Source organism: Barbatula barbatula, assembly GCF_947034865.1.
Source record: "Barbatula barbatula genome assembly, chromosome: 4".
NCBI lineage: Eukaryota > Metazoa > Chordata > Actinopteri > Cypriniformes > Nemacheilidae > Barbatula > Barbatula barbatula.
In genome coordinates this window covers 25,020,906-25,043,837 of record NC_136768.1, presented here as the reverse complement: position 1 = coordinate 25,043,837, position 22,932 = coordinate 25,020,906, and positions in this window count along the sequence as shown.

Genomic DNA, 22,932 nt, shown 5'->3' with positions numbered 1-22,932 from the left:
TAGCGGGAAATTTTGCATACCGGAAATGAAATCGGAGATAGCCATTTTTTAAGTTTTGAGCCAATGGTTACAATGATATAAAACACTTGGGTGTGCGACAAACGGTTTAGGAGTTACGAATGCAAACGCGTTGAGCATCGCTATAGCGCCACCTATGGGCCGATTTGGCTGGGTCACTGTATCTGAGTAACCTGCACAGATACAACCAATTGACAAAGTCTCGAGTTTCTACGACTTGCGGTTTAGGCTGGGCGACGCGTTTTATGGCGGAATAATAATAATAATAATAAATATAGCTGCAAGCAGCAATTATCGGGTTTCGAGAAGTTTAGGTAAGTAAACGTCGACCAGTCTCAGGGATGGCAAACTAACATGTCCACAATCGACAATACAACCCCACACCCAGAAAAACGAGTCAAAGGGTCAGCATTGGCTCATACAGACCCAGGCATGCTCACACACACATGCACATATAGGACATAGATTACATTTTCTCATATCAAGTCATTCGTATAATTCAGTAGCGAGACTCACGTTATCAGGATAAATTAGTCAAATCCATTTCAGAAATGGCCCTAACACACATCCTCAATGAATGATAGGCCTTTAGACCCAGAATTTTGACTTAGGTGATCAGTAACGGTCTATGCAGACTACGCATGCTTACAAAGACATGTATGAAAAGCCCATTTGAATGAATATTTCGCCTTTTGGACTTTTATGAAGCTATGCCTCTTCTGATGAGCATGCTTGTTTTGAGTCATAATATGTATAATACTACTTAATTGCAAGTCAGTTGGATTATTTATTAAGGAGTAGCAACCTTTAACGTACATTATTCATGTTAATATAAAAAAGGACCCTGTAATGGTCACACAACAAAAAAAACTCAACATGTTTTTAATCATTGTTGACCTAGAGAGTCCAGAGAATTCTACTATGGTGGAAATTTTGAAATTGCTTGAAAATCAAAGAACTAGTTTGCAAAAGTACGATTTTAACATCATCAGCAATAACTCCTGAACCATTTGATTGACATCAATAGATCAAGAGGCAAATTTGTTCAGAATGAGAAGAGCTATCATATGATATCAATAGTTTGTGTGTTTGTCAAATGTCACGTGATACACAATTGTTTAAGTAATGAAATACACGTCAATTTTGCCATTTTTACTGTTTTAGCGCCACCTAGTGTCCAAACGCCACCTTCTTTTGAAGGTGACCTCAGAGTGATGGTCTACACATTTATTCCAAGCCCCATGATGATGTGTTAAGCCGTTCTGGATTTATGGCCATTTTAATGTGATAGGCTCCGCCCAGTTCAGTTTTTGCCCCCCCCCTACCGTGTATGAATATAAATTTCAACTTTTTTTCAATGATTATTTACATTCACACTCCACAGAAGTCATCTGCATTGGTTTGGTTCCGATCGGTTGAAAAACCAAGGACTAGTTCGCGAAAGTAGATTTTTGACATCGTCAGCGATAACTCACGAACCGTTTGATTGACAGAAGCGTGTCAGGAGACAAAGTTGTTCAGAATGAGAAGAACTATCATATGATGTAAATAGTTTGAGTATATGTCAAATGTCACGTGATACACAATTGTTTATGCACTCTAAAACCGTTACTTCGCCCCCCGGTGGCCGAATGAGTTCATATTTCTTACAGACCTTCAGGACCACGAGTCGAACAAGCCCAGCGAGTGTCATTTTGATCGGCCCCTGTTAACCCTGTGTAATGAGTGCTCAAAATTCATTGGCCGATAGCGGCCATGTTTTTTGAGAAACGTCAAAGTCCTTTTATACAGTCACGGTGCATGACACAAAGACACACCATACCAAATAATAAGTCAATCGGGCAAACGGTTGCGTAGTTAGAGCCTTTTTCGACTTCTTTGCTATTATAGCGCCACCTAGTGACCAAACACCGAGTCTTTTTTATTGTTACCCCGGACTGAGGGTCTACATATACGGTCTAAGCCCCGTGAAGATAGCTCAAACGGTTCACGAGTTATGGTCATTTTAGTGAAACAGGCTACTTCCGGTTCGGACGTTTTGATGCCCCCTAGGGACCCTGAATCGAAATTTCAACTTCCTTTTATGATTATTCATATTCACACTCCACAGAATTCATCAGCGTTGGTTTGGTTCCGATCGGGCAAAAATCCAGGGACTAGTTCATTTTTTTTTTTTTTCATAAAATGCAAATTAGCGGAAAAATTTGCATACCGGAAATGAAATCGGAGATATACGTTTTTTAAGTTTGGAGCCAAGGATTCCAATGACACCAAACACTTTGTAGTGCGACATCCGGTTTACGAGCATTGAGCCCAAACGCATTGGCCATCGCTATAGCGCCACCTATGGACCGACATGGCTGGCTCCGAGTATCTGAGTAGCGTGCAAGACTACAACCATCCGACAAAGTCTCGAGTTTCTACGACTTACGGTTTGGGCTGGGCAACGCGTTTTATGGCGGAATAATAATAATAAGAAGAAGAAGAAGAAGAAATATAGCTGCAAGCAGCAATTATCGGGTTTCGAGAAGTTTAGGTAAGTAAACGTCGACCAGTCTCAGGGATGGCAAACTAACATGTCCACAATCGACAATACAACCCCACACCCAGCAAAATGAGTCAAAGGGTCAGCATTGGCTCATACAGACCCAGGCATGCTCACACACACATGCACATATAGGACATAGATTACATTTTCTCATATCAAGTCATTCGGACAATTCAGTAGCGAGACTGACGTTATCAGGATAAATTTGTCAAATCCATTTCAGAAATGGCCCTAACACACATCCTCAATGAATGATAGGCCTTTAGACCCAGAATTTTGACTTAGGTGATCAGTAACGGTCTATGCAGACTACGCATGCTTACAAAGACATGTATGAAAAGCCCATTTGAATGAATATTTCGCCTTTTGGACTTTTATGAAGCTATGCCTCTTCTGATGAGCATGCTTGTTTTGAGTCATAATATGTATAATACTACTTAATTGCAAGTCAGTTGGATTATTTATTAAGGAGTAGCAACCTTTAACGTACATTATTCACGTTAATATAAAAAAGGACCCTGTAATGGTCACACAACAAAAAAAACTCAACATGTTTTTAATCATTGTTGACCTAGAGAGTCCAGAGAATTGTACTATGGTGGAAATTTTGAAATTGCTTGAAAATCAAAGAACTAGTTTGCAAAAGTACGATTTTAACATCATCAGCAATAACTCCTGAACCATTTGATTGACATCAATAGATCAAGAGGCAAATTTGTTCAGAATGAGAAGAGCTATCATATGATATCAATAGTTTGTGTGTTTGTCAAATGTCAGGTGATACACAATTGTTTAAGTAATGAAATACACCTCAATTTTGCCATTTTTACTGTTTTAGCGCCACCTAGTGTCCAAACGCCACCTTCTTTTGAAGGTGACCTCAGAGTGATGGTCTACACATTTATTCCAAGCCCCATGATGATGTGTTAAGCCGTTCTGGATTTATGGCCATTTTAATGTGATAGGCTCCGCCCAGTTCAGTTTTTGCCCCCCCCTACCGTGTATGAATATAAATTTCAACTTTTTTTCAATGATTATTTACATTCACACTCCACAGAAGTCATCTGCATTGGTTTGGTTCCGATCGGTCGAAAAACCAAGGACTAGTTCGCGAAAGTAGATTTTTGACATCGTCAGCGATAACTCACGAACCGTTTGATTGACAGAAGCGTGTCAGGAGACAAAGTTGTTCAGAATGAGAAGAGCTATCATATGATGTAAATAGTTTGAGTATATGTCAAATGTCACGTGATACACAATTGTTTATGCACTCTAAAACCGTTACTTCGCCCCCCGGTGGCCGAATGAGTTCATATTTCTTACAGACCTTCAGGACCACGAGTCGAACAAGCCCAGCGAGTGTCATTTTGATCGGCCCCTGTTAACCCTGTGTAATGAGTGCTCAAAATTCATTGGCCGATAGCGGCCATGTTTTTTGAGAAACGTCAAAGTCCTTTTATACAGTCACGGTGCATGACACAAAGACACACCATACCAAATAATAAGTCAATCGGGCAAACGGTTGCGTAGTTAGAGCCTTTTTCGACTTCTTTGCTATTATAGCGCCACCTAGTGGCCAAACACCGAGTCTTTTTTATTGTTACCCCGGACTGAGGGTCTACATATACGGTCTAAGCCCCGTGAAGATAGCTCAAACGGTTCACGAGTTATGGTCATTTTAGTGAAACAGGCTACTTCCGGTTCGGACGTTTTGATGCCCCCTAGGGACCCTGAATCGAAATTTCAACTTCCTTTTATGATTATTCATATTCACACTCCACAGAATTCATCAGCGTTGGTTTTTTTCCGATCGGGCAAAAATCCAGGGACTAGTTCATTTTTTTTTTTTTTCATAAAATGCAAATTAGCGGAAAAATTTGCATACCGGAAATGAAATCGGAGATAGCCATTTTTTAAGTTTGGAGCCAAGGATTCCATTGACACCAAACACTTTGTTGTGCGACATCCGGTTTACGAGCAATGAGCCCAAACGCATTGACCATCGCTATAGCGCCACCTATGGACCGATTTGGCTGGTTCACTGTATCTGAGTAACCTGCACAGATACAACCAACTGACAAAGTGTCGAGTTTCTACGACTTACGGTTTGGGCTGGGCGACGCGTTTTATGGCGGAATAATAATAATAAGAAGAAGAAGAAGAATAAAAATCCTTACAAAAACAATAGGTTTTCAGCACTTCGTGCTCGAAACCCTAATAAAAATCCTTACAAAAACAATAGGTTTTCAGCACTTCGTGCTCGAAACCCTAATAAATATAGCTGCAAGCAGCAATTATCGGGTTTCGAGAAGTTTAGGTAAGTAAACGTCGACCAGTCTCAGGGATGGCAAACTAACGTGTCCACAATCGACAATACAACCCCACACCCAGAAAAATGAGTCAAAGGGTCAGCATTGGCTCATACAGACCCAGGCATGCTGACACACACATGCACATATAGGACATACATTACATTTTCTCATATCAAGTCATTCGGACAATTCAGTAGCGAGACTCACGTTATCAGGATAAATTAGTCAAATCCATTTCAGAAATTGCCCTAACACACATCCTCAATGAATGATAGGCCTTTAGACCCAGAATTTTGACTTAGGTGATCAGTAACGGTCTATGCAGACTACGTATGCTTACAAAGACATGTATGAAAAGCCCATTTGAATGAATATTTCGCCTTTTGGACTTTTATGAAGGCATGCCTCTTCTGATGAGCATGCTTGTTTTGAGTCATAATATGTATAATACTACTTAATTGCAAATCAGTTGGATTATTTATTAAGGAGTAGCAACCTTTAACGTACATTATTCACGTTAATATAAAAAAGGACCCTGTAATGGACACACAACAAAAAAAAACTCAACATGTTTTTAATCATTGTTGACCTATAGAGTCCAGAGAATTGTACTATGGTGGAAATTTTGAAATTGCTTGAAAATCAAAGAACTAGTTTGCAAAAGTACGATTTTAACATCATCAGCAATAACTCCTGAACCGTTTGATTGACATCAATAGATCAAGAGGCAAATTTGTTCAGAATGAGAAGAGCTATCATATGATATCAATAGTTTGTGTGTATGTCAAATGTCACGTGATACACAATTGTTTAAGTAATGAAATACGCGTCAATTTTGCCATTTCTACTGTTTTAGCGCCACCTAGTGTCCAAACGGCACCTTCTTTTGTAGGTGACCTCGGAGTGATGGTCTACACATATGTTCCAAGCCCCATGATGATGTGTTAATCCGTTCTGGATTTATGGCCATTTTAATGTGATAGGCTCCGCCCAGTTCAGTTTTTGCCCCCCCCCCACCGTGTATGAATGTAAATTTCAACTTTTTTTCAATGATTATTTACATTCACACTCCACAGAAGTCATCTGCATTGGTTTGGTTCCGATCGGTTGAAAAACCAAGGACTAGTTCGCGAAAGTAGATTTTTGACATCGTCAGCGATAACTCTCGATCCGTTTGATCGACAGAAGCGTGTCCAGAGGCAAAGTTGTTAAGAATGAGAAGAGCAAACATATGATGTAAATAGTTTGAGTATGTGTCAAATGTCACGTGATACAGAATTGTTTATGCACTCTAAAACCGTTACTTCGCCCCCTAGTGGCCGAATGAGTTCATATTTCTTACAGACCTTCAGGACCACGAGTCGAACATGCCCAGCGAGTGTCGTTTCGATCGGCCTCCGTTAACCCTGTGTAATGAGTGCTCAAAATTCATTGGCCGATGGCGGCCATGTTTTTTGAGAAACCCCAAAGTCCTTTTATACAGTCATGGTGCATGACACAAAGACACACCATACCAAATAATAAGTCGATCGGGCCAACGGTTGGGTAGTTATTGCCGTTTTCGAGATATTTGCTATTATAGCGCCACCTAGTGGCCAAACACCGAGTCTTTTTTATTATGACCCCGGACTGAGGGTCCTCACATATGGTCTAAGCCCCGTGAAGATAGCTCAAACCGTTCTCTAGGTATAGCCATTTTAGCGAAATAGGCAACTTTCGGTTCGGATGTTTTGATGCCCCCTAGCGACCCTGAATCGAATTTTCAACTTTCTTTTATGATTATTTATATTCACACTCCACAGAATTCATCAGCGTTGGTTTGGTTCCGATCGGGCAAAAATCCAGGGACTAGTTCTTTTTTTTTTTTTTTCATAAAATGCAAATTAGCGAAAAAATTTGCATACCGGAAATGAAATCGGAGATATACGTTTTTTAAGTTTGGAGCCAAGGATTCCAATGACACCAAAAACTTTGTTGTGTGACATCCGGTTTACGAGCATTGAGCCCAAACGCATTGGCCATCGCTATAGCGCCACCTATGGACCGACATGGCTGGCTCCGAGTATCTGAGTAGCGTGCAAGACTACTACCATCTGACCAAGTCTCGAGTTTCTACGACTTACGGTTTGGGCTGGGCGACGCGTTTTATGGCGGAATAATAATAATAAGAAGAAGAAGAAGAAGAAGAAGAATAAAAATCCTTACAAAAACAATAGGTTTTCAGCACTTCGTGCTCGAAACCCTAATTAAAGCTGCAAGCAGCATTTATCGGGTTTCGAGTTTTAAGGCAGTCAAAAGCAGTCGTGCATTCATGAACAGTTTAGGGGTCACACCACAACAAACGCATGAAGGTTCAAAGTCCAACACACACAGACACAGAAAAATTAGAGGTATGAACTCATAGAAACTATGCATGCTTACAGAAACATGCACATATACTACAATAATGTTATTTTCCTGACTGTCAAATCATTTGGACAATTCGTTAATGAGTATCCGATTTTCATTGTTGTTGGCTTTTAAATTGAAGCGAAGGTGCTTTCAAACTCAAGAAGTCTGAAGTTCCTGGGCCGAGAGGTTTATTTTCAAAGCGTATCAGAACCTGTAGATGTATAACAGTTGCATAATTACAGTATTTAGTGCCATTGTTCCCGTTAAAGCGCCACCTAGTGTCCAATCACCGTGTTATTTTTACCGTGAGCTCAGAGCGATGGTCTACACATATGTTTAAAGCCCCGTGAAGCTATCTCAAACCCTTCTCTAACAACGTTTGTTTAAGTGTTATAGGCTTCGCCCAGTTCAGTTTTTGGGCCCCCTTACCGTGTATGAATTTAAATTTCAACTTTTTTTCAAGTACTTTTGATGTTCACACGCCACAGAAGCACTCTGCGTTTGTTTGGTTCCAATAGGGCGTAAAACCGCGAAGTAGTTAGCAATAGTAGGTATTTAACGTTATCATCGATATCTAATGGACCGTTTTATTGACAGCAATGCTTCAAGAGGCAAAGTTGTTCAGAATGAAGAGAACTATGATTTGATGTAAATATTTTGGGTATAAGTCAAATGTAACGTGATACACAATTGTTTAAGAATTGAAATGCGTCTAAATTTTGCCATTTTAACTGGTTTAGCGCCACCTAGTGTCCAAACACCACTTTCTTTTGTAGGTGACCTCAGAGTGATGGTCTACACATATGTCCCAAGCCCCATGATGATGTGTTAATCCGTTCTATATTTATGGCCATTTTAATGTGATAGGCTCCGCCCAGTTCAGTTTTTGGCCCCCCCTACCGTGTATGAATCGAAATTTCAACTTTTTTTCAATGATTATTTACATTCATACTCCACAGAAGTCATCTGCATTGGTTTGGTTCCTATCGGTTGAAAAACCAAGGACTAGTTCGCGAAAGTAGGTTTTTGACATTATCAGCGATAACTCATGATCCGTTTGATCGACAGAAGCGTGTCCAGAGGCAAAGTTATTCAGAATGAGAAGAGCTATCATATGATAACCATAGTTTGAGTATATGTCAAATGTCACGTGATACACAATTGTTTATGAACTCCAAAAACGTTATTTCGCCCCCAGTGGCCGAATGAGTTCATATTTCTTACAGACCTTCAGGACCACGAGTCGAACAAGCCCAGCGAGTGTCGTTTCGATCGGCCTACGTTAACCCTGTCTAATGAGTGCTCAAACTTCATTGGCCGATGGCGGCCATGTTTTTTGAGAAACCCCAAAGTCCTTTTATACAGTGATGGTGCATGATACAAAGACACACCATACCAAATAATAAGTCGATCGGGCAAACGGTTGGGTAGTTATAGCCCTTTTAGAGTTCATGTATATTATAGCGCCACCTAGTGGCCAAACGCCAACTCCTTCTTACTGTGACCCTGGACTGAGAGTCTACACATAGGGTCCAAGCCTCGTGAAGATAGCTCAAACATTTCACGAGTTATGGCCATTTTAGTTACATTTTCTACTTCCGGTTCGGACGTTTTGATGCCCCCTAGCGACCATGAATCGAAATTTCAACTTTTTTTCAATGAATATTTACATTCACACTCCACAGAATTCATCAGCGTTGGTTTGGTTCAGATTGGGCAAAAATCCAGGGACTAGTTCATTTTTTTTTTTTTTTATAAAATGCAAATTAGCGGAAAAATTTGCATACCGGAAATGAAATCGGAGATAGCCATTTTTTAAGTTTGGAGCCAAGGATTCCAATGACACCAAAAACTTTGTTGTGCGACATCCGGTTTACGAGCAATGAGCCCAAACGCATTGGCCATCGCTATAGCGCCCCCTATGGGCCGATTTGGCTGGGTCATTCTATCTGAGTAACCTGCACATATACAACCAATTGACAAAGTCTCGAGTTTCTACGACTTACGGTTTGGGCTGGGCGATGCGTTTTAGCGCGGAAAAATAATAATAAGAAGAAGAAGAATAAAAATCCTTACAAAAACAATAGGTTTTCAGCCCTTCGGGCTCGAAACCCTAAAAATCCTTACAAAAACAATAGGTTTTCAGCCCTTCGGGCTCGAAACCCTAAATATAGCTGCAAGCAGCAATTATCGGGTTTCGAGAAGTTTAGGTAAGTAAACGTCGACCAGTCTCAGGGATGGCAAACTAACATGTCCACAAACGACAATACAACCCCACACCCAGAAAAATGAGTCAAAGGGTCAGCATTGGCTCATACAGACCCAGGCATGCTCACACACACATGCACATATAGGACATACATTACATTTTCTCATATCAAGTCATTCGGACAATTCAGTAGCAAGACTCACGTTATCAGGATAAATTAGTCAAATCCATTTCAGAAATGGCCCTAACACACATCCTCAATGAATGATAGCCTTTAGACCCAGAATTTTGACTTAGGTGATCAGTAACAGTCTATGCAGACTACGCATGCTTACAAAGACATGTATGAAAAGCCCATTTGAATGAATATTTCACCTTTTGGACTTTTATGAAGGCATGCCTCTTCTGATGAGCATGCTTGTTTTGAGTCAAAATATGTATAATACTACTTAATTGCAAGTCCTTTGGATTATTTATTAAGGAGTAGCAACCTTTAACGTACATTATTCACCTTAATATAAAAAAGGACCCTGTAATGGACACACAACAAAAAAAAACTCAACATGTTTTTAATCATTGTTGACCTATAGAGTCCAGAGAATTGTACTATGGTGGAAATTTTGAAATTGCTTGAAAATCAAAGAACTAGTTTGCAAAAGTACGATTTTAACATCATCAGCAATAACTCCTGAACCGTTTGATTGACATCAATAGATCAAGAGGCAAATTTGTTCAGAATGAGAAGAGCTATCATATGATATCAATAGTTTGTGTGTATGTCAAATGTCACGTGATACACAATTGTTTAAGTAATGAAATACGCGTCAATTTTGCCATTTCTACTGTTTTAGCGCCACCTAGTGTCCAAACGGCACCTTCTTTTGTAGGTGACCTCGGAGTGATGGTCTACACATATGTTCCAAGCCCCATGATGATGTGTTAATCCGTTCTGGATTTATGGCCATTTTAATGTGATAGGCTCCGCCCAGTTCAGTTTTTGCCCCCCCCCACCGTGTATGAATATAAATTTCAACTTTTTTTCAATGATTATTTACATTCACACTCCACAGAAGTCATCTGCATTGGTTTGGTTCCGATCGGTTGAAAAACCAAGGACTAGTTCGCGAAAGTAGATTTTTGACATCGTCAGCGATAACTCTCGATCCGTTTGATCGACAGAAGCGTGTCCAGAGGCAAAGTTGTTAAGAATGAGAAGAGCAAACATATGATGTAAATAGTTTGAGTATGTGTCAAATGTCACGTGATACAGAATTGTTTATGCACTCTAAAACCGTTACTTCGCCCCCTAGTGGCCGAATGAGTTCATATTTCTTACAGACCTTCAGGACCACGAGTTGAACATGCCCAGCGAGTGTCGTTTCGATCGGCCTCCGTTAACCCTGTGTAATGAGTGCTCAAAATTCATTGGCCGATGGCGGCCATGTTTTTTGAGAAACCCCAAAGTCCTTTTATACAGTCATGGTGCATGACACAAAGACACACCATACCAAATAATAAGTCGATCGGGCCAACGGTTGGGTAGTTATTGCCGTTTTCGAGATATTTGCTATTATAGCGCCACCTAGTGGCCAAACACCGAGTCTTTTTTATTATGACCCCGTACTGAGGGTCCTCACATATGGTCTAAGCCCCGTGAAGATAGCTCAAACCGTTCTCTAGGTATAGCCATTTTAGCGAAATAGGCAACTTTCGGTTCGGATGTTTTGATGCCCCCTAGCGACCCTGAATCGAATTTTCAACTTTCTTTTATGATTATTTATATTCACACTCCACAGAATTCATCAGCGTTGGTTTGGTTCCGATCGGGCAAAAATCCAGGGACTAGTTCATTTTTTTTTTTTTTCATAAAATGCAAATTAGCGAAAAAATTTGCATACCGGAAATGAAATCGGAGATATACGTTTTTTAAGTTTGGAGCCAAGGATTCCAATGACACCAAACACTTTGTTGTGTGACATCCGGTTTACGAGCATTGAGCCCAAACGCATTGGCCATCGCTATAGCGCCACCTATGGACCGACATGGCTGGCTCCGAGTATCTGAGTAGCGTGCAAGACTACTACCATCTGACCAAGTCTCGAGTTTCTACGACTTACGGTTTGGGCTGGGCGACGCGTTTTATGGCGGAATAATAATAAATATAGCTGCAAGCAGCAATTATCGGGTTTCGAGAAGTTTAGGTAAGTAAACGTCGACCAGTCTCAGGGATGGCACACTAACATGTCCACAATCGACAATACAACCCCACACCCAGAAAAACGAGGCAAAGGGTCAGCATTGGCTCATACAGACCCAGGCATGCTCACACACACATGCACATAAAGGACATAGATTACATTTTCTTATATCAAGTCATTCGTATAATTCAGTAGCGAGACTCACGTTATCAGGATAAATTAGTCAAATCCATTTCAGAAATTGCCCTAACACACATCCTCAATGAATGATAGGCCTTTAGACCCAGAATTTTGACTTAGGTGATCAGTAACGGTCTATGCAGACTACTCATGCTTACAAAGACATGTATGAAAAGCCCATTTGAATGAATATTTCGCCTTTTGGACTTTTATGAAGCTATGCCTCTTCTGATGAGCATGCTTGTTTTGAGTCATAATATGTATAATACTACTTAATTGCAAGTCAGTTGGATTATTTATTAAGGAGTAGCAACCTTTAACGTACATTATTCACGTTAATATAAAAAAGGACCCTGTAATGGTCACACAACAAAAAAAACTCAACATGTTTTTAATCATTGTTGACCTAGAGAGTCCAGAGAATTCTACTATGGTGGAAATTTTGAAATTGCTTGAAAATCAAAGAACTAGTTTGCAAAAGTACGATTTTAACATCATCAGCAATAACTCCTGAACCATTTGATTGACATCAATAGATCAAGAGGCAAATTTGTTCAGAATGAGAAGAGCTATCATATGATATCAATAGTTTGTGTGTTTGTCAAATGTCACGTGATACACAATTGTTTAAGTAATGAAATACACGTCAATTTTGCCATTTTTACTGTTTTAGCGCCACCTAGTGTCCAAACGCCACCTTCTTTTGAAGGTGACCTCAGAGTGATGGTCTACACATATGTTCCAAGCCCCATGATGATGTGTTAAGCCGTTCTGGATTTATGGCCATTTTAATGTGATAGGCTCCGCCCAGTTCAGTTTTTGCCCCCCCCTACCGTGTATGAATATAAATTTCAACTTTTTTTCAATGATTATTTACATTCACACTCCACAGAAGTCATCTGCATTGGTTTGGTTCCGATCGGTTGAAAAACCAAGGACTAGTTCGCGAAAGTAGATTTTTGACATCGTCAGCGATAACTCACGAACCGTTTGATTGACAGAAGCGTGTCAGGAGACAAAGTTGTTCAGAATGAGAAGAACTATCATATGATGTAAATAGTTTGAGTATATGTCAAATGTCACGTGATACACAATTGTTTATGCACTCTAAAACCGTTACTTCGCCCCCCGGTGGCCGAATGAGTTCATATTTCTTACAGACCTTCAGGACCACGAGTCGAACAAGCCCAGCGAGTGTCATTTTGATCGGCCCCTGTTAACCCTGTGTAATGAGTGCTCAAAATTCATTGGCCGATAGCGGCCATGTTTTTTGAGAAACGTCAAAGTCCTTTTATACAGTCACGGTGCATGACACAAAGACACACCATACCAAATAATAAGTCAATCGGGCAAACGGTTGCGTAGTTAGAGCCTTTTTCGACTTCTTTGCTATTATAGCGCCACCTAGTGACCAAACACCGAGTCTTTTTTATTGTTACCCCGGACTGAGGGTCTACATATACGGTCTAAGCCCCGTGAAGATAGCTCAAACGGTTCACGAGTTATGGTCATTTTAGTGAAACAGGCTACTTCCGGTTCGGACGTTTTGATGCCCCCTAGGGACCCTGAATCGAAATTTCAACTTCCTTTTATGATTATTCATATTCACACTCCACAGAATTCATCAGCGTTGGTTTGGTTCCGATCGGGCAAAAATCCAGGGACTAGTTCATTTTTTTTTTTTTTCATAAAATGCAAATTAGCGGAAAAATTTGCATACCGGAAATGAAATCGGAGATATACGTTTTTTAAGTTTGGAGCCAAGGATTCCAATGACACCAAACACTTTGTAGTGCGACATCCGGTTTACGAGCATTGAGCCCAAACGCATTGGCCATCGCTATAGCGCCACCTATGGACCGACATGGCTGGCTCCGAGTATCTGAGTAGCGTGCAAGACTACAACCATCCGACAAAGTCTCGAGTTTCTACGACTTACGGTTTGGGCTGGGCAACGCGTTTTATGGCGGAATAATAATAATAAGAAGAAGAAGAAGAAGAATAAAAATCCTTACAAAAACAATAGGTTTTCAGCACTTCGTGCTCGAAACCCTAATAAAGCTGCAAGCAGCCTTTAAGCGGATTTCGAGGTTTAAGGCAGTCAAAAGCAGTCATGCATTCATGAACTGGTTAGGGGGTCAAACCTCAACACACGCATGAAGGATCAAAGTCCAACACACACAGAAAAATGACAGGTATCAACTCATAGAAACTATGCATGGTTACAGAAGCATGCACATATACTACAAGCAGGTCAAATAATTTGGACAATTCGTTAATGAGTATCCGATTTTCATTGTTGTTGGCTTTTAAATTGAAGCGAAGGTGCTTCAAAACTCAAGAAGTCTGAAGTTCCTGGGCCGAGACGTTTGTTTTCAAAGCGTATCAGAACCTGTAGATGTATGTCACGTTATACACAATTGTTTCGCCCCCAGTGGCCAAATGAGTTCATATTTCTTACAGACCTTCAGGACCGGGACACGAACAAGCCCTGCGAGTGTCATTTTGATCGGCCTGTGTTAACCCTGTCTATTGAGTGCTAAAATTTCATTGGCCGATGGCGGCCATGTTTTTTGAGAAACGCCAAAGTCCTTTTATACAGTCAGGGTGCATGACACAAAGACACACCATACCAAATAATAAGTCGATCAGGCAAACGGTTGCGTAGTTCTAGCCCTTTTCGAGTTATTTGCTATTATAGCGCCACCTAGTGGCCAAACACAGAGTTATTTTTATTGTGACCCCGGACTGAGGGTCTACATATACGGTCTAAGCCCCGTGAAGATAGCTCAAACCGTTCTGTAGATATAGCCATTTTAGTGAAATAGGCAACTATCGGTTCACACGTTTTAGAACCCCCTAGCGACCCTGAATAGAAATTTCAACTTTTTTTCAACGAATATTTACATTCACACTCCACAGAATTCATCAGCGTTGGTTTGGTTCCGATCGGGCAAGAATCCAGGGAGTAGTTCATTTTTGTTTTTTTTTATAAAATGCAAATTAGCGGGAAATTTTGCATACCGGAAATGAAATCGGAGATAGCCATTTTTTAAGTTTTGAGCCAATGGTTACAATGATATAAAACACTTGGGTGTGCGACAAACGGTTTAGGAGTTACGAATGCAAACGCGTTGAGCATCGCTATAGCGCCACCTATGGGCCGATTTGGCTGGGTCACTGTATCTGAGTAACCTGCACAGATACAACCAATTGACAAAGTCTCGAGTTTCTACGACTTGCGGTTTAGGCTGGGCGACGCGTTTTATGGCGGAATAATAATAATAATAATAATAAATATAGCTGCAAGCAGCAATTATCGGGTTTCGAGAAGTTTAGGTAAGTAAACGTCGACCAGTCTCAGGGATGGCACACTAACATGTCCACAATCGACAATACAACCCCACACCCAGAAAAACGAGGCAAAGGGTCAGCATTGGCTCATACAGACCCAGGCATGCTCACACACACATGCACATAAAGGACATAGATTACATTTTCTTATATCAAGTCATTCGTATAATTCAGTAGCGAGACTCACGTTATCAGGATAAATTAGTCAAATCCATTTCAGAAATTGCCCTAACACACATCCTCAATGAATGATAGGCCTTTAGACCCAGAATTTTGACTTAGGTGATCAGTAACGGTCTATGCAGACTACTCATGCTTACAAAGACATGTATGAAAAGCCCATTTGAATGAATATTTCGCCTTTTGGACTTTTATGAAGCTATGCCTCTTCTGATGAGCATGCTTGTTTTGAGTCATAATATGTATAATACTACTTAATTGCAAGTCAGTTGGATTATTTATTAAGGAGTAGCAACCTTTAACGTACATTATTCACGTTAATATAAAAAAGGACCCTGTAATGGTCACACAACAAAAAAAACTCAACATGTTTTTAATCATTGTTGACCTAGAGAGTCCAGAGAATTCTACTATGGTGGAAATTTTGAAATTGCTTGAAAATCAAAGAACTAGTTTGCAAAAGTACGATTTTAACATCATCAGCAATAACTCCTGAACCATTTGATTGACATCAATAGATCAAGAGGCAAATTTGTTCAGAATGAGAAGAGCTATCATATGATATCAATAGTTTGTGTGTTTGTCAAATGTCACGTGATACACAATTGTTTAAGTAATGAAATACACGTCAATTTTGCCATTTTTACTGTTTTAGCGCCACCTAGTGTCCAAACGCCACCTTCTTTTGAAGGTGACCTCAGAGTGATGGTCTACACATATGTTCCAAGCCCCATGATGATGTGTTAAGCCGTTCTGGATTTATGGCCATTTTAATGTGATAGGCTCCGCCCAGTTCAGTTTTTGCCCCCCCCTACCGTGTATGAATATAAATTTCAACTTTTTTTCAATGATTATTTACATTCACACTCCACAGAAGTCATCTGCATTGGTTTGGTTCCGATCGGTTGAAAAACCAAGGACTAGTTCGCGAAAGTAGATTTTTGACATCGTCAGCGATAACTCACGAACCGTTTGATTGACAGAAGCGTGTCAGGAGACAAAGTTGTTCAGAATGAGAAGAACTATCATATGATGTAAATAGTTTGAGTATATGTCAAATGTCACGTGATACACAATTGTTTATGCACTCTAAAACCGTTACTTCGCCCCCCGGTGGCCGAATGAGTTCATATTTCTTACAGACCTTCAGGACCACGAGTCGAACAAGCCCAGCGAGTGTCATTTTGATCGGCCCCTGTTAACCCTGTGTAATGAGTGCTCAAAATTCATTGGCCGATAGCGGCCATGTTTTTTGAGAAACGTCAAAGTCCTTTTATACAGTCACGGTGCATGACACAAAGACACACCATACCAAATAATAAGTCAATCGGGCAAACGGTTGCGTAGTTAGAGCCTTTTTCGACTTCTTTGCTATTATAGCGCCACCTAGTGACCAAACACCGAGTCTTTTTTATTGTTACCCCGGACTGAGGGTCTACATATACGGTCTAAGCCCCGTGAAGATAGCTCAAACGGTTCACGAGTTATGGTCATTTTAGTGAAACAGGCTACTTCCGGTTCGGACGTTTTGATGCCCCCTAGGGACCCTGAATCGAAATTTCAACTTCCTTTTATGATTATTCATATTCACACTCCACAGAATTCATCAGCGTTGGTTTGGTTCCGATCGGGCAAAAATCCAGGGACTAGTTCATTTTTTTTTTTTTTCATAAAATGCAAATTAGCGGAAAAATTTGCATACCGGAAATGAAATCGGAGATATACGTTTTTTAAGTTTGGAGCCAAGGATTCCAATGACACCAAACACTTTGTAGTGCGACATCCGGTTTACGAGCATTGAGCCCAAACGCATTGGCCATCGCTATAGCGCCACCTATGGACCGACATGGCTGGCTCCGAGTATCTGAGTAGCGTGCAAGACTACAACCATCCGACAAAGTCTCGAGTTTCTACGACTTACGGTTTGGGCTGGGCAACGCGTTTTATGGCGGAATAATAATAATAAGAAGAAGAAGAAGAAGAATAAAAATCCTTACAAAAACAATAGGTTTTCAGCACTTCGTGCTCGAAACCCTAATTAAAGCTGCAAGCAGCATTTATCGGGTTTCGAGTTTTAAGGCAGTCAAAAGCAGTCGTGCATTCATGAACAGTTTAGGGGGTCACACCACAACAAACGCATGAAGGTTCAAAGTCCAACACACACAGACACAGAAAAATGACAGGTATGAACTCATAGAAACTATGCATGCTTACAGAAACATGCAAATATACTACAATAATGTTATTTTCCTGACTGTCAAATCATTTGGACAATTCGTTAATGAGTATCCGATTTTCATTGTTGTTGGCTTTTAAATTGAAGCGATGGTGCTTTCAAACTCAAGAAGTCTGAAGTTCCTGGGCCGAGACGTTTATTTTCAAAGCGTATCAGAGCCTGTAGATGTATAACCGTTGCATATTTACAGTATTTAGTGCCATTGTTCATGTTATAGCCCCACCTAGTGTCCAATCACCTTGTTATTTTTACAGTGAGCTCAGAGCGATGGTCTACACATATGTGTAAAGCCCTGTGAAGCTATCTCAAACCCTTCTCTAACAACGTCCGTTTAAGTGTCTTAGGCTCCGCCCAGTTCAGTTTTGGCCCCCCTTACCGTGTATGAATAGAAATTTCTATTTTTTTTCAATGATTATTTACATTCAAACTCCACAGAAGTCATCTGCATTGGTTTGGTTCCAATCGGTTGAAAAACCAAGGACTAGTTTGCAAAAGTAGGTTTTTTACATTATCAGCGATAACTCACGAACCGTTTGATCGACAGAAGCGTGTCCAGAGACAAAGTTGTTCAGAATGAGAAGAGCTATCATATGATGTAAATAGTTTGGGTATATGTCAAATGTCACGTGATACACAATTGTTTTTAGAATTGAAATGCGTGTCAATTTTGCCATTTTTACTTGTTTAGCGCCACCTAGTGTCCAAACGCCACTTTCTTTTGTATGTGACCTCGGAGTGATGGTCTACACATTTGTTCCAAGCCCCATGATGATGTGTTAATCCGTTCTGGATTTATGGCCATTTTTATGTGATAGGCTCTGCCCAGTTCAGTTTTTGGCCCCCCCTACCGTGTATGAATACAAATTTCAACTTTTTTTCAATGATTATTTACATTCAAACTCCACAGAAGTCATATGCATTAGTTTGGTTCCGATCGGTTGAAAAACCAGGGACTAGTTCGCAAAAGTAGGTTTTTAACATCATCAGCGATAACTCACGAACCGTTTCATCGACAGAAGCGTGTCCGGAGGCAAAGTTGTTCAGAATGAGGAGTGCTATCATATGAAGTAAATAGTTTGAGTATATGTCAAATGTCACGTGATACACAATTGTTTAAGCACTGTAAAAACGTTTTTTCGCCCCCCGGTGGCCGAATAAGTTCATATTTCTTACAGACCTTCAGGACCACGAGTCGAACAAGCCCTGCGAGTGTCGATTCGATCGGCCCCCGTTAACCCTGTCTATTGAGTGCTCAAAATTCATTGGCCGATGGCGGCCATGTTTTTTGAGAAACGCCAAAGTCCTTTTATACAGTCACGGTGCATGACACAAAGACACACCATACCAAATAATAAGTCGATCGGGCAAACGGTTGCGTAGTTATAGCCCTTTTCGAGTTCTTTGCTATTATAGCGCCACCTAGTGGCCAAACACCGAGTTTTTTTTATTGTGACCCCGGACTGAGGGTCTACACATACGGTCTAAGCCCCGTGAAGATAGCTCAAACGGTTCACGAGTTATGGTCATTTTAGTGAAATAGGCTACTTCCGGTTCAGACGTTTTGGCGCCCCCTAGCAACGGTGAATCGAAATTTCAACTTTTTTTCAATGAATATTTACATTCACACTCCACAGAATTCATCAGCGTTGGTTTGGTTCCGATCGGGCAAAAATCCAGGGACTAGTTCATTTTTTATTTTTTTCATAAAATGCAAATTAGCGGAAAAATTTGCATACCGGAAATGAAATCGGAGATAGCCATTTTTTAAGTTTGGAGCCAAGGATTCCATTGACACCAAACACTTTGTTGTGCGACATCCGGTTTACGAGCATTGAGCCCAAACGCATTGGCCATCGCTATAGCGCCACCTATGGACCGACATGGCTGGCTCCGAGTATCTGAGTAGCGAGCAAGACTACTACCATCCGACAAAGTCTCGAGTTTCTACGACTTACGGTTTGGGCTGGGCGACGCGTTTTATGGCGGAAGAATAATAATAAGAAGAAGAAGAAGAATAAAAATCCTTACAAAAACAATAGGTTTTCAGCACTTCGTGCTCGAAACCCTAATTAAAGCTGCAAGCAGCATTTATCGGGTTTCGAGTTTTAAGGCAGTCAAAAGCAGTCGTGCATTCATGAACAGTTTAGGGGTCACACCACAACAAACGCATGAAGGTTCAAAGTCCAACACACACAGACACAGAAAAATGACAGGTATGAACTCATAGAAACTATGCATGCTTACAGAAACATGCACATATACTACAATAATGTTATTTTCCTGACTGTCAAATCATTTGGACAATTCGTTAATGAGTATCCGATTTTCATTGTTGTTGGCTTTTAAATTGAAGCGAAGGTGCTTTCAAACTCAAGAAGTCTGAAGTTCCTGGGCCGAGAGGTTTATTTTCAAAGCGTATCAGAACCTGTAGATGTATAACAGTTGCATAATTACAGTATTTAGTGCCATTGTTCCCGTTAAAGCGCCACCTAGTGTCCAATCACCGTGTTATTTTTACCGTGAGCTCAGAGCGATGGTCTACACATATGTTTAAAGCCCCGTGAAGCTATCTCAAACCCTTCTCTAACAACGTTTGTTTAAGTGTTATAGGCTTCGCCCAGTTCAGTTTTTGGGCCCCCTTACCGTGTATGAATTTAAATTTCAACTTTTTTTCAAGTACTTTTGATGTTCACACGCCACAGAAGCACTCTGCGTTTGTTTGGTTCCAATAGGGCGTAAAAACCGCGAAGTAGTTAGCAATAGTAGGTATTTAACGTTATCATCGATATCTAATGGACCGTTTTATTGACAGCAATACTTCAAGAGGCAAAGTTGTTCAGAATGAAGAGAACTATGATTTGATGTAAATATTTTGGGTATAAGTCAAATGTAACGTGATACACAATTGTTTAAGAATTGAAATGCGTCTAAATTTTGCCATTTTAACTGGTTTAGCGCCACCTAGTGTCCAAACACCACTTTCTTTTGTAGGTGACCTCAGAGTGATGGTCTACACATATGTCCCAAGCCCCATGATGATGTGTTAATCCGTTCTATATTTATGGCCATTTTAATGTGATAGGCTCCGCCCAGTTCAGTTTTTGGCCCCCCCTACCGTGTATGAATCGAAATTTCAACTTTTTTTCAATGATTATTTACATTCATACTCCACAGAAGTCATCTGCATTGGTTTGGTTCCTATCGGTTGAAAAACCAAGGACTAGTTCGCGAAAGTAGGTTTTTGACATTATCAGCGATAACTCATGATCCGTTTGATCGACAGAAGCGTGTCCGGAGGCAAAGTTATTCAGAATGAGAAGAGCTATCATATGATAACCATAGTTTGAGTATATGTCAAATGTCACGTGATACACAATTGTTTATGAACTCCAAAAACGTTATTTCGCCCCCAGTGGCCGAATGAGTTCATATTTCTTACAGACCTTCAGGACCATGAGTCGAACAAGCCCAGCGAGTGTCGTTTCGATCGGCCTACGTTAACCCTGTCTAATGAGTGCTCAAACTTCATTGGCCGATGGCGGCCATGTTTTTTGAGAAACCCCAAAGTCCGTTTATACAGTGATGGTGCATGATACAAAGACACACCATACCAAATAATAAGTCGATCGGGCAAACGGTTGGGTAGTTATAGCCCTTTTAGAGTTCATGTATATTATAGCGCCACCTAGTGGCCAAACGCCAACTCCTTCTTACTGTGACCCTGGACTGAGAGTCTACACATAGGGTCCAAGCCTCGTGAAGATAGCTCAAACATTTCACGAGTTATGGCCATTTTAGTTACATTTTCTACTTGCGGTTCGGACGTTTTGATGCCCCCTAGCGACCATGAATCGAAATTTCAACTTTTTTTCAATGAATATTTACATTCACACTCCACAGAATTCATCAGCGTTGGTTTGGTTCAGATTGGGCAAAAATCCAGGGACTAGTTCATTTTTTTTTTTTTTTATAAAATGCAAATTAGCGGAAAAATTTGCATACCGGAAATGAAATCGGAGATAGCCATTTTTTAAGTTTGGAGCCAAGGATTCCAGTGACACCAAAAACTTTGTTGTGCGACATCCGGTTTACGAGCAATGAGCCCAAACGCATTGGCCATCGCTATAGCGCCCCCTATGGGCCGATTTGGCTGGGTCACTCTATCTGAGTAACCTGCACATATACAACCAATTGACAAAGTCTCGAGTTTCTACGACTTACGGTTTGGGCTGGGCGATGCGTTTTAGCGCGGAAAAATAATAATAAGAAGAAGAAGAATAAAAATCCTTACAAAAACAATAGGTTTTCAGCCCTTCGGGCTCGAAACCCTAAAAATCTTTACAAAAACAATAGGTTTTCAGCCCTTCGGGCTCGAAACCCTAAATATAGCTGCAAGCAGCAATTATCGGGTTTCGAGAGGTTTAGGTTAGTAAATGTCGACGGGCTTCAGGGATGGCAAACTAACATGTCCACAATCGACAATACAACCCCACATTCAGAAAAATTAGTCAGATGGTCAGCATTGGCTCATACAGACCGAGGCATGAGCACACACACATGCACATATAGGACATACATTACATTTTCTTATATCAAGTCATTCAGATAATTCAGTAGCGAGACTCACGTTATCAGGATAAATTAGTCAAATCCATTTCAGAAATGGCCCTAACACACATCCTCAATGAATGATAAGCCTTTAGACCCAGAATTTTGACTTAGGTGATCAGTAACGGTCTATGCAGACTACTCATGCTTACAAAGACATGTATGAAAAGCCCATTTGAATGAATATTTCACCTTTTGGACTTTTATGAAGGCATGCCTCTTCTGATGAGCATGCTTGTTTTGAGTCATAATATGTATAATACTACTTAATTGCAAATCAGTTGGATTATTTATTAAGGAGTAGCAACCTTTAACGTACATTTTTCACGTTAATATAATAAAGGACCCTGTAATGGTCACACAACAAAAAAACTCAACATGTTTTTGATCATTATTGACCTAGAGAGTCCAGAGAATTGTACTATGGTGGAAATTTTGAAATTGCTTGGAAATCAAAGAACTAGTTTGCAAAAGTACGTTTGTAACATCATCAGCAATAACTCCTGAACCGTTTGATTGACATCAATGGATCAAGAGGCAAATTTGTTCAGAATGAGAAGAGCTATCGTATGATATCAATAGTTTGTGTGTTTGTCAAATGTCACGTGATACACAATTGTTTAAGTAATGAAATACGCGTCAATTTAGCAATTTCTACTGGTCTAGCCCCACCTAGTGTCCAAACGCCACCTTCTTTT